This window comes from Seriola aureovittata, chromosome 17, assembly GCF_021018895.1.
Source record: "Seriola aureovittata isolate HTS-2021-v1 ecotype China chromosome 17, ASM2101889v1, whole genome shotgun sequence".
Classification (NCBI taxonomy): Eukaryota; Metazoa; Chordata; class Actinopteri; order Carangiformes; family Carangidae; genus Seriola; species Seriola aureovittata.
Genome location: NC_079380.1, coordinates 5619064 through 5633364, shown reverse-complemented (window position 1 = coordinate 5633364; position 14301 = coordinate 5619064).

Genomic DNA, 14301 nt, shown 5'->3' with positions numbered 1-14301 from the left:
AAAGTCTAACACTTGTGGCTGCATCAGCTTTTCGTTATAGCTATACATTTAACCAATGCAAAAAAATATTTTGTAGACGATTTGTAAAATATTGTTAATAATTCTTAGTCAGGTTTATTAGTGTTTTCGTTCTTGTGCTGCTTGTTCTAGTTTATAACAGATTTTACGGTCCAGTCCTTCAGGTTCAATATAAAAGCAGGACTTAATACAACATGTTCCGTTTGGCAGGTGCTTCTACCTGTGAGTGCATTCATTTAGTCTGAGCTCCTGGTGGGAATCCAACCTGCAGGCCCGCAGTGTTGGCTCAGGTTGTGGGTTTTAAACCATTGAAGAAACCCCGAGGCCCACTCTGCTGTTGTGTTGTGTTTCACTCTTGTGCTCGTTTTTTAGGCCTCTATATTCTTTCTGGCCGCATCAGCAAAGAGTAAAAAAAGTTGCATGCATTTCTGGAGGAGCCAACCCAAAAGTGAAGGCAGCCAGCAGTGGGAGAGGGCATCTATCAAAATACTCCCCGAACCCCCCACCCCACCCCACCCCTTCCACACACACACACACACACACACACACACACACACACACACACACACACACACACACACACACACACACACACACACCACCACCACCACCACCACCACCACCACCACCATCACTACCACTTCCTCTTCCTCCACAGTCCGGAGAGACTGAGAGAGAGGGAGGCTGGCAGGCTGGCGGAGGAGAGCCGTGCCAAGTCCCTTAATGTTCCCCAGCAGCAGCACCAGGAGCTCCGGAGAGGACAACCCAGTGTGTGCGCCAGTGTGCCAGTTCACCGGGCCAAAGTGGCACTGCTGGGAGGAGTCGATGTTTCTTTCCTAATTTTTGCAGCATCTGTTCATTATCCAGGACGTTTAAAAACGAGAGCGCTCATCCTGAGTAACCCTTCGCCACACACACACACACACACACACACACACACACACACACACACACACACACACACACACACACACACACACACACAGACACACAGACAGAGACACACACACAGATACACAGCAGTAAGGCGGTTTTGTGAAGAGTTGGCCTATGAATATGCATATTTCCCCCTGATGTTATGTTGTACATGAGCTCATGCATTGAAAGAAGGCTGTGCTGCAGCCTCAGAATTAAACTTGTGGTTGTTAACAGTCCTTAGATGTGGTAACCTTGTAACATAACAGATTAATGACACACACATAGACACACACACACACACTTTCTTTCTCTCTCTCTCTCTCTCTCCTCTCTCTCACACACACACATAAAACACACACATACACACACACAAACAAACACACACACACACAAACACACACACACACACACACACACTTTCTTTCTCTCTCTCTCTCTCACACACACACACACACATATAAACACTCACATACACACACACACAAACAAACACACACACAAACAAACACACACAAACCCAGAAGCCAAATTTTAAAGAAAAAATGACAGATTTTTAAATAATTTTGATTAAAATCCAGTTTTTTGCAGTTTGTTTTTTTTAGTGTTGAAGAAAATAAACTTTTAATTCAGTAAATAAAAATGTGTTAATTGGACAAACTCACACTGTGTGTGTGTGTGTGTCGTCCTTAAAATTAACTATTTGAAAGCAGTGCCACACTTCTGTTTATTAAAACACAAACACGCAACAATAACTGAAGCAACACAAAACGACTTAATAATCACCTGATGTGCCAGAACATGAAGGAATTCCCAGGTGTTCTTTTTAAATCGAATGATTTTACACATTTCTGCAAAACCTTTCCCCTTATTTCATTTTTCTTTTGAATTAATCCTTTAATACTTTGCTATCTAGCATTATGCGAAAAGTCTTAACTAAAAAAAACTTCCAGTGGCACTCTGTGCTCCACTCAGGATGAAAAGTGAGTGAATGAATCTCGCTGTTTAAATTATCATGTTCATGCCCACTCTTTTTCTCACTCAACTTGGTAGGAAAAAAAAATCAAGAGTGTTTGTCCGACATAACAGTCAATAGTGCGATTATCAAAATGTCACAAGTACTATGGTGTGAACTCCAATTAACGTCTAGCTAAAATAATAACCGAGTGTTTTTTTTTGTTTTTTTTTGCAAAATGCAGATATCAGCTGATAATATGGATATAAAATATGTGAGAATTAAAGGCATTTAGGATTCAATGCAAAGGAAAATAATGTGAATATTTGCAACTATCTGTCAGTGATTAAAAACAAAAGGCAATGCAGTTGAGATGGGCAGAAAAAATACAACACACACTCACACTGATCACCCATGCATCTGAATAATTTATGTCTATTAAAAATGGCAAGAATAAAAGGACATAAACACAACACTTGGTGCATTGTGAACTTATCTGGCTCGTGCACTCAAATGTTCCACATGTGCGCAGAGGAAACAATCGCGCAGACTTCGGCCAACCTCTTTGCCAGACTGTAATGCCAGTGCCCCCGCACTGCCAGACAAGGGGAGCGGGCCTGTCACTGGCAGTCCATTCAGAGCAAATTCCACAACATCTGTTTGTTATCACACAATGGGGCACGGTGCGGCACGGGCAGTGGGGCAGAAGACGAGGCAGAAGCTAAACTGAGAGTGTGCTATACTGCTGGAGGTCCTGCCAAGGGAGAAACAAGGGCTCCAGGAGGAGGAGGAGGAGGGAGTGGGGTGGGTGGGAGGTGAGAGGGGCAGGGAAGCACCGGGTGTGGGGGGGTGGGGGGTGAAAAGACAGAGGTGGAGATCCGGTAGAGCGCCAGGTAGGTTTCAGGCCTTTGGCGGGTGGCCAGATAGCCTAGGCTTTGCCGGGGTTTGGGCGGTGCCAGATGTTGACGGGGGGGTGGGGGGGGTGGAAGTGTTTGTTCAGAGACTTTGACAACAGAGAGAGAGCAGAAAGTCTTCTTGACCTGTCCGACAGCTCTCTCCCTCGGCCTCTGTTGAGGTATGCTCCGGAGGTGTCCGGCGGCGGGGCGTGTCTGGCCCGTGTTTAGGAGGTTAAGTAGGAGCGTGCACGGGGACGCAACTGGATCAGAGACGGGGGTGTGTAGGTGGGGTGGTGAGGAGGTATGTAGGGAGAGGGGGGTGGGGGGTCGTTCGTTGCTGGTCTGCACAGATGGCATGTGTGCGTGCGTGTGTGCGTGCGCGTGTGTTATGATAGGGTTGGATGATGCCCTGGTCACATGGGCAGCAGTAATTGGCCTCCATATTGACCAGTTTGCAGTGCTGGGGGGCGGGCAGTCTCCCAGCTGGACCTGTCAGATGGCATCGCATCCACCTCACTGATCACCCCCCGGACGACCTCCGCACCTCTCCCCTTTTCCCTTTCATCTCTCCCTTCTCCTTCATCCCTTCATCTCGCCTTCTCTCCGTCACCTTTAATCTCCCGTTGCCCGCCTTCCTCCGCCGTCACAGGGATGACCTGCTCCGTCTATCACCGTCCACTTCCCACTGCTCCTCCAAACTTAGAGCGAGGACTCTGCATCTAGAGCATGGACTCATTTTCCTCCTGAACGAGGTGTTCGGTGATCAGGATGGAAACACAGCAACTTCCGTGTTTTCATGGCTGAATAAACTAAATCTTGGGCCATGTTGAACCAAGCCAAAATTTATTTTATCATTTCATTTAGATGTATTGTATATTAGACTGCAGTTAGGTGTTCTCAAAACACTTTTGATACACTTTCCTGGTGACTCATTGTTGGTGATGTGCTACAAATTTCAACTAAAAAGAAAATTTCAGCAAAAAAAGCACCAAAGTTGGATTTGTGTGGTCAAACCCTGTTGAACTTGAAATGAGATCATCTTGTCTTAAAAAAAAAAAAGACATCCACTGTTTGAATACACCCACAAAGAATCAATGTATATCAGCGTAACTTGACAGAGAATTCATAAGAGGCCTCGCTAACAACTGTCTCTATGGGCAGATCGTCCCAGACTAACAACAAAATGTCAATTCATTTCAGGGAAATTCTAATGCAAAAAAAAAAAAAATCCTTTCAATTAGCCACTTCTTTAAAGGAAAACACATATTTTAAGTCTGCAACAGGACTAACAGACATGCTAAAAGGAGAGATTTTTCTTTTCTTTTTTTGTTGCAGTGTTATGGTGTAAAACAGACCTCTGTGTATCTGACTGACTTTTAGCGTGGTATCACCCTCCTACCCGGAGCAGTAATGGTGTGTGTTTTGCTGTGAGATGCCCGACTGTGAGGAGTTAGCGCTATAGAAAGGATTTCATCCCAGACTTGGCAGGGGAGGGTCTCTGGGTACGTGGAGAACAATCGTCTCTCCTTCGGTCCTGTCAGCCAGCAAACACAGAGAGCTGGCACACACTCAGTGGGAAAAGAGCGGGAGTGACAAGGGGTGGGGGGGGGCGGGGGGTGGGTGGACACACACACACACACACACACACACACACACACACACACACACATACGCTCTCACACACTCACACACTGATATACACTTGTGCCCATCCCTTCCTCACAGTACCAAAATGGGTTCTGATGATGCCGCCGGGGATTGTGGGATGACAGGCTGGTTCTGCAAAGTGGATGGGAGGACCTCATGAAAATAGTCTGTAAAAATGACCACAGTGTTGCTGTCAGACTAACAGACAGACAGACAAGAGAGGGAGGGAGGAGAGGGAGGAAAATAGAGAAAGAGAGGAAGAGATTGGCAGAGCAATACAATGTCTGCCAGGCCGGCCCCTCTGCCAGGGGAAGCTCACATGGGAATACATGTATGAGAGTTTGTGTGTACGTTCAATATACACTCATGTGGACAAGTGTTTTGATCCTGCAGCTCCTCTTGCTATCTGTGTTTGTGGATACATGTGAATGCAGGAGTCTAACTGCATGCTGTGTGTGCATGCATGCATGTGCGCCTTTATGCGTGAGCAAGAATGAGGAGGAGGAGGAGGAGGAGGGGGAGGTGGGAGAGGAGGGTGAAGAGTGTTTGTGTGTGTGTGGAGGATGAGGAAGTGGGGGGGAGGTGGGGGGGTTGCACGTTTAAATTCTGTGACATCTGTTCATTACAACTAGAGTGTGTTTATTTTTATACAGCCAGCCACAAGCAGAGAGCTCGACTGGCACCGCTGGTTAATGTACCAGCCCGCTATGACGGCAAAGCAAATGAAATATTAACCGGCAGACAGAAAGAATGAGGAGAGGAGCGAGGACAAAGGGAGAGAAAGAGGAAAAATGATAAGATAATATGTGACAAAAATGCGCACGCACAGCGCCTTCACTCACGCACACAGAGTCCCCGTCCGGATTCCAATTAAGGAGAGAGACGCAGACAACCAACAACTCACAGGCGAGAGGCCTAGAAAGCCGCACTCTATATGTGCTGCATGTGAGAACGAGCAGGGGCATGAAAATGGCTCAGAACAGGTGACGCTTTATGGAAACAGGTTGCCGTGCATGAAGATAACCAGGTCACTCCTTGTTTGGTGTATTTAGTCATTTAAAAAGTGTCGAGTGGCTGGTCTTAGAAGCCCGGATGCTCCTTTGGAAGGATGTTAGTGTCCAGAGCTGCAACACCTATGAACAACATGCATTGTATTTTTGATTTTCTATCTATTTTTGACATCTTTTTTTAAAATTAAGTTTCATGTGTATTGCTTATTTAATTGGTCTTTTTTTAGGAGCAGCACTTGTAGTGTCCGTTCATCAGTTAATCAAGTAGTGTTTATACAGTTTTGTCTTTAAACTTTGGCCCCTGATCATAACACACCTGGAATTAAATGCTGGTATTGTAGCGCTATAGCTTGTCCTTGCCTGCTTTGCTTTTTTCCCTATGCATGGGTGACCACAGTAGTTTCATCTTTGTGAGAAGATCTATCTATGCAGTGGGACAGTAAATGTAGCAGAGATGTTCGGGTGCGACCACTGCTGAGGCCACAGTGGTTTTTTTTTTTTTAGTTCAGCTGAGGTCACTGAGTCCCGCTGCGAAGCCACAGCGCTCGACCAACAGTGGCAGAATAACACGTCTCCAATCATCCTCCTAACAAACCAGACTTTTGCATCAACAAGCCCCCTGCACTCAAACCCCCCCCCTTCCTTTCAACTGCCCGCAGACCCACCACTGCCCCGGCCCCACTCCCATACTCCCCTGGGACGGCCTGCTCTGGAATGCCGCTCATGGGGAAGAATCTCGCTGCAGGCGCTCAATATGTCACATGTGTCTCAGAGAAAGAGCGAGAGAGAGAGAGAGAGAGAGACAGAGAGAGGTGTGGCAGGTATGGTGTATTGCTTTTACACGGCAGTGACAGGTTGTCTGTGTCTACATCTATGTGTGTGTTTGTGTGTGTGTGACAGATTCCCAGATTAAAGGTTTAAAGGGTTCAGATTAACAGGCTCAGGACACAGTGCCCCGCTCTGAGCAAAAGGGAATTAGGATGGCATTAACGTCTCCTCTGCACCAGCACATTAGCCATTCATTACCGTGTGGTTGCACAATCAGTACCAGGCCGCCCCGCATTCCCCTCTGTGTTATTGCTTTCATGACAATGTTAACATGTTGGGATGCTTTGTTATTCATAGTCCATTAGCAGGAATATAATTCAGATCTCACTTATCATTAGGCTCTTGTCACTTGTCCTTTATTTCTAAAACATTTCCTGGAATTAAAAAAAAAAAAAACAATTCATGCAATGCTTGTATAGACGGCAGTGCCCAGTTAGATTCCTGCTGCACAACAGTGTATCCTGGCTTTTTAAATGTTTCCATTAGTTGAGCATCATCGTAAAAAATGTGAATGTATGCGATTGTATGAAAACAAAGAGAGTCAAACCCAAAAGGCTCGTGAGCCACAGCTGGCCTCTACACTGCGCTGAAATCTGTTCACCAACATGTCAGAAATCTGCAGGATTGCTCCGTGATTCCAAACATGTGCGATGGTTTCCCAACACAAGTTGGTCAGGGGGAGGTTGTTCGGTCTGGGAGGTTACAGGAGGCCACCAGGAATATGAAGTTATTTTTCTGAGAAATTTCACAGAGACATGACACTACAGCCAGAAGGAAAAAAAAAAAATCTGTGTATGTAATATGGTTTAAGACTTGTTTGGGCAAATATTTGTCATTATATACATGAAAGCTGGAATGGAACAAGGCACCATTGCCAATTTAAAATACAGCAAGCCAAAATAAAAACTGAGTGTAAATTAAAGAAATGAGATGTGGAACGGCTCACAGCTCTGTAGATGTTCTCACTCAGCTTTCTTCTACAGTGCATGGCATGCTTATGTTATGAAAACAGCACAGAAAGCATATCATCAATAATTTTCCTTAAACCAATGACCCTGTGTAGGAATAATCACCTGTATCTGCAGCTCCCTGCGGCTTTACAGAGCTTCATAGTTGTAGTTTCTCAGCGGCAGGGACGAGGCAGACCGGTCAGAGTTGAGGGAAGGATGAATGCAGCCAAATACAAAGATGTCCCTGAAGAAAACCTGTGACCTCAGACTGGGACGACGGTTCATCTTCCAACATGACAATGATCCGAAGCACAGAGCCAAGAACAACGCTGGAGTGGCGTGAGTGGCCCGGTCAAAGTCCAGACTTAGACCTGTGAAGAGACCCTGAAGGTGGAAGTTTACAGATGCTTCCGTCCAATCTGACAGAGCTTGAGAGAATCCTCCAGAAAGAATCGGACAAAGTGCCAGGTGTGTAGAGACTTATCCAAGAAGACTCAAAGCAGTAGTCGCTGTCACAGGGTTTTCTACTGAATTAAGGGTCTGAATTCTTTTGTAAATAAGAGATTTCAGTTGTTGATTTTTCATAAATTTGCACAAAAAAAAAATCTAAAAACCCATTTTCACTTTGACATCATGGGTTATTGGTTGTAGATTGATGGGAAAAAATTACAATTGTATCACTTCGCAATTAAATCTACAACACAATAAAGGGAAGTGTTCTGAGTACTACCTGAAGCCACTGCACATTCACAGCTGCAAATGAATGATAATGTAACTGTTGGATGTATAAAAAAAAAAAGAAAAAAAAGAAGTAATTGTTTGTGAACAAGTCATATCAACTTAAAAGGTGATGAAATGTTGTGTTCGAGATGTTGTGTTTTCACTGCAATCGCCAAAAAATAACCAGTTATTGCAGGTTTAAGAAGCGACACCTTGTTTGGCAGGAAGCAACAGGGGATGTTGGAAACGTGGTCTTAAATTTGAGAAAAGCAACCAGTACAATGGTGTGAAATACAGGCTACAAATCTTCTCCACCGTTGCCTCATTTTATAATTGTACTAAGGTGTCACAATAGATTTGGCATCATTAAACTGATGTGTAAAAGTGCGGATGAAACACCTCATAAAGAATAACTCGCCTAATTCATTAAGGCACGGCACAACTCTCAACTGCAAACTTTTCTGTGTTTTCCGCGTGCCTCAGTGTGCCAAGAGAGATGTGAAGACATGGATTGACACACCATCTCTCCTCCAAAGCCTTCCTCCTCAGCCTCGCCAGATTAAGGGATTAGCAGGCAAGGCGAGCACTAAAGCTGGCTAATTCTCACCCAAGCACAGAGAGCTAAGGCTACCCAGAGCCCCGCAGAGCCCTGCTCTCCTCAGAGCAGCTGTGTGGTGGAGGGAGGGATGGAGCCGCTTCCCTCTGAGGAACCAGAGGAAAAGAGATAGAAATCAAAGCATTACTCATATGGCTTTCTCTCTATGGCCCTGATGACTTTTTGTTAATTAGCACAGACCGCTAATAGTTCACGCGCAACCTCAAACTTCTGCACACCACAATTTGCAAATATAAACTTTTCTCTCTGTAATTTTTTTACTGTTACTCTCATATGTAATGTTTTTCTATATTTACACTTTTGTTTTGTTCTATATTCCATAAAGTCAGTGCGTTACAGAGAATACGGATATAGCTGCTTTTGCTTCTATCAGTGCAGTTCTATGCCCATTTTTAGTTTTCTATGTTAATAATCTTTTTTATTTTTCTCAATCATATTCTTTTGTATTTGATGCATCCCAATTTTACTTGTTGCGACAGTATTTTATATATTTTGGATGGTTTTCTTTGTTCAATAGAGTGCTGCAGGAGGAAATGAGTTAGCATTTTAGCACTTCTGGTTCCTCTGTGGGTTTTTTGAATGTACTTTTGGTTACATGGCTGAAATAAGGTTAACGACAATGGTTGACTTTTTATTCTACGATATAAAATCCATCAGTAAATACCCAAGGCGTGATTTCTTTACGCTTTTGCATCTCTTAAAAAAGGCCGGTTGCTAACAAGTGGCTAAATGAGACTACAGAGCGTGTTGGGGACGTTAAACCTCATCACGCCAAACACGAAACCCGACCTACTCATCAGTCCGCTTTGACAGCCTCATTCATACTCGTGCTATTAATACAAATTATTACTAACTTTCTAAGGGGAAAGGTTTTTTAGAAGAGGTAAAAGCTAAATCTAGCTACAAGCTGAAGTTTAGCGGGGTTGACGTTGAAGTCATGTGACCGTGGTGTAGTTTGTTTACAGCCTGACACTGGCTCTTTACTTTTAGCAATATTTAGGCTTCAAAAATCCTAAAGTGGTGTTCATTAGTGAATATTATCCTGCTGAAGAAACTCTGTCAGTATCATAAACTTTACTTTGTCATGGAGCTTATTTTCTGCAGTAATCCAAAAATCCCATGTAAAAATCTCATTGGCTTTTCGTCGGGGGAACTGCGGTGACGCTGCTAACATGCGGCTTGGTCTCCAAAAATACATCATCCCCACGGCGCTCTATAGCTGACAGTAGAGAGACGATGAGAGAATAAGGGGAAAGAGAGATGGGCAATGACAAACAACAAGACAGGATCTCTACTGTTCGTGGTGGGTGCTTTAACCTGAAATCCAATGTGGAACCTCAGGATCATATAGAGTTTTATTGCACCAAATTTAATCACACTGGACTTGAAGTGATCCAGGTCAATAGAACAGAATCCAGCAATCGACACTCCCTCCTCTAAATGGAGATAATGCGATCCCCTCTTGCAGTTACTGTGATTAGGATCCATCCAATGTCGGTGGCAGTTCAAAAACCTGAGCAGTATCATAGTGTCGAATAAACCATCCCCACCTTCACTGGCTGTGAATGAGTGGAACTGAATTTTCCTACCTCTTGTTTTATAATGACAGTGCAAGACATATGGAGTAGTTTATGTTTTCTATCTTCACATATGACTGATGTTGTGTTTTCGTCTCCCTCGCCGACGGTGATCCTAGAGAAACCGCGGACACACACCAGGCAAAGCAAAGCTGCATCTATCTGGTCATGGTGTCGAGCAGTGTCGGCCCTTTCACACACTGTGTTTCTTCACGATCTTTGAGGTTGAGAGTCGGATGCAAAACTCGGGAATGATTCAATCACCATGGAAGTAAACCAAAACCCAATCAATCAGTGAGGCATCTAATCTGTATTTAGCTATCAGAGAGGTTTGCTGGTTATGGCTGTGGAATCTTCTTTTCTTTTTTTTCTCTTTTTTTTTTTTTGAAGGAGATCCAAGCTATCAACCATCAACGCCAGTGCTTTACAACAATATTTACTACTTCAGTTGGACGAAGGTTGGAAAGTTGGCGGGACACAAAGGCAGACAATGAGGCGCGGGAACGAGATTTCCCAACAGTGTTCCATCACAAACACACACCCATTCATCTTAAGTTTGGGTGCACTTTGGAGACCGAACGCAAGCAAACGACATCCATCTCCGTTCACGTACGGTAAACAAGAGGAAAGGCAATGAAAAAGAGAGAGAGAGAGAGACAGGGATAAAGACAGAGGAAGAGAGGGGCCACGGTTTTGGGCGCGTGCTCTCCAGCGGGCAGAGGACAATGCAGAGCTGGCAGAGTCGGTGCCTTGTGCCAGAGGGAATAGAGTGCCACATGGTGCCCCTTATGAGCGGGGCCAGCCTGGAGGGGGATGTGGGCCACAATGCATGTACGCGTGTGCACTTGTGTCTGCTTTTGTGCATGCACGTGTACGTACATGTGTGTGCAAGACCATCCATACCTATATTGTATATTGTATATTGTTTCTAAGAGAGCTAAGGAGGATGCATCTTCAAGTTTTAGGTGTAATATATGTAGATTTTTGTGTGTGTGTGTGTGTTAGAGTGCGAAACTGGTTGTGTGAATGTGCGTGTGTATGTGGAAAGGAGGGGGGGTACAGAGAGGTGGGGCACAGGGTGTGTGTGTGTGTGTGTGTGTGTGTGTGTGTGTGTGTGTGTGTGTGTGTGGTGCTGGTGGTGGTGGGGGGGAGTCCCAGTTCCCTTTTGCATCTTAAATTCCTCAACATCTGTTCAACCCTTCTCTGTGGTAGCAGCAGCGGGTTGTGATGTGTGTGTGTGTGCGTGTGTGTGCATGTATGTTTGTATGTGTGTGTGTGTGTGTATGTGTTGAGTGTTTGTGTCTCTCTGCATATGTGCATGCTCTGCTGAAGGTGCTGGTTGTTACCCGCACCTTAATTAGAAGGAGACAGAGACTCATTTTCAACAATACTTGCAGGTAATGTGACGAGCTCACGGTGAATACAGAGAGACCCACTCACGTACGTCCAAAAGCTGTGACGGCTCCTCTGCCCCCAGCACCGTGACCCACATTACATCTTAATTTCAATACCTCTGATCAAAACCATAATGCATGTTACAGGTCACAGTCTGGGGGGGGGGGGGGGCAACATTAAAGCGTGCAGCTGAAACAGGCCGACACACGCACCAACTAGGTCAACATTGAATGGCCCAAGAGTGAGTGCGTCCTCGCAAGGCGCGGGCACGCCTCAGTGCATCCGGCACAGTCTTGTAGCACAGATTTGAGGGAGAAGTCAGTGAGAGATGTGGGTTAGCATTAGCAATGCCATGTGTGTGCGTATGAATGTGGAATGACAAAGATTTTTTGAAATGAAATATTTAGGTCCTGTGTGCCACCTCCTGAGCGAGAGCGACAACAGTTTTCGAAGCACAAACACACACACACACACACACACACACACACACACACACACACACACACACACACACACACACACACACACACACACACACACACACCGCTCTGGGGCCTGTGGGAGCGGTGGAAAGGATGTTTTCTCAGTTACTGTACACATTGTGGGTGCTTAGATTGTACTTTAGCGTTTTCATTTTATGCTACTTCACACTTCTACATTTTATGGAGAAAAAAAACTGTACTTTTTATTTCACTGACACTGCAGGGAATCATTACTTTGCAGATTATGGATTTTAATTAGAAAACATAACATCAAATTTAAAATATACTGCTATAGTTTAAATGAGCAAACAGTATAAATCTGATAAAATTAACTCTACCTGAACCAGCTCTAACATTAAAATGTCTCTTACACATTAACAAAGCAATAATAGTACATTTTTTTGGATGATATTTATGTTCTTTCACTTTGCTAAAACTTTATTTCAGGAGTTGTCTTGTGACTTTTACTCAAGCCACTGGAAGTTTATAAAGTTTATTTAAGTAAAGGATGTAAACACCTCTGTCAGAAACTGTGCACACACATCCACGACCTCTTTCCCAGACACTATCCACTCAGCACCCCTCACTAACCCGGTGCCAGTCTTATGCCACCTTGATGCCAAGCCTGCCAAACTTATGTCACATCAGAGCAGACCCTGTGTCAACTCCTCACAGTACATATGCCAACCCGATGCCCTCCACATGCCAACCTCATGCTACATCGGTGGCAATCCTCAGACAACAATATGCCAACGGAGGACCTCAGCTTGGCCCAGCGTGCAAATCCCCACGACGGCGGGCACCGGGCGACACTGTATGGAAGTGGAAAAGGTCAAAAGTCGCTGGTGAATTAGGGTTCAAAGACAAATCTGTCGTTTTGGTTCTTCTTCAGTGGATGCAATTAGCAGCGAAATCCTGCTCCCAAGCCCCGCTTAAGCTCTAATCTCAGAGTCTGTGGGTTCCCTCCAGTCTGCCTGTCTACCAGCCTGTCTCCCACCACAGCCCCTCACCTCTGTCTCTCTCTCCTGATGCCTGCTGGCACTTTGGGAGCAGTGCCCCTCCAATCCCTGTACCACCCCTCCCTCCTCCACCACCACCACCACCACCCCCCACCCCCCTCCTCGCAACCCCCCCCCTCCTCCTCTGGATGCCAGCCGACGGCCCTCACAGTGTGGCACGCCATCTGCTGCCGCCCGCCCCGGCAACCCATCCACCCCCTCCCCTCCTCGCTAACTCTGCCCCCCCACCCCTGCAGACAGCAGCTACCCACAATCCCCCTCTGCCTCAGCCGCGCGGCGCATAGAACAGGAGGCTTTCGCACAGATCACTTCACCCCCTGATGCCCCCGCCAGAAAGCAGGAAGCTGGGGAAAGTGTGTGTTTGTGTGTGTGTGTGTGTGGTGTGTGTGTGTGTGTGTGAGCGTGTGTGCGTAATGGAGGCGGCAGGGGCCTTACAGACAAAGTAGTCAAGCTTTTAGTTCTGTGTGTAAATAAAAACAACACACATACTGTACACGCGTGCACACATGCACAATAGAAAACACATGGTGCTGCTACCTCATTTTTTGGTTTCTTGCTGAATTTGCATCAGAAGTTATCAGTTCTAACTCTCTCTCTCTCTCTCTCACACACACACACACACACACACACACACACACACACACAGAGCAAAACACACTTAAGTTTAGTTTTGTGGTTGATGTGCATGCTCACACACATCTCGCTCTTTCTCACATGGATAGCTGAGTTAAAGGGTCAAAGTATGTTTTCTGGATCATATCATTTACAGATATTTCCATGAATATGTGCAGTATATCTATATATATATATATATATATACACACAATACTTCACTTTATTATTGCTGAAGGGGAAACTGACATGACGTTGAATCATGAAATATTTCTATAGATCTGAACACACGTGCTGCTGCTGTTTGGGATCTGACGGCGTCTTTGTGGCCGAGTTCTCTGATCACCATTTAGCTTTGAAGAAGACAGAGAAATAGGACGAGGGACATCAAACTATAGCAGGAAAACGAGAGAGAGAGAAAGAGAGAGGGAGCAGTGCTCCATCCATCTTGTGTGGGTATGGAGCCTCATGGCTGGCACTCTATCCATCAATGAGCGCAACATTAACTCTCTGGATCAGAACCAACATCCCCAGATCTCTCTCCATCTCTCTTCCCCTCCCCTCACTCTGCTAAATACACACACCAACACACTCACACACACATGCACCATTAGTATTCCACTGCCATCCATGAAAAACCCTCAACATCCACCTCTCTACC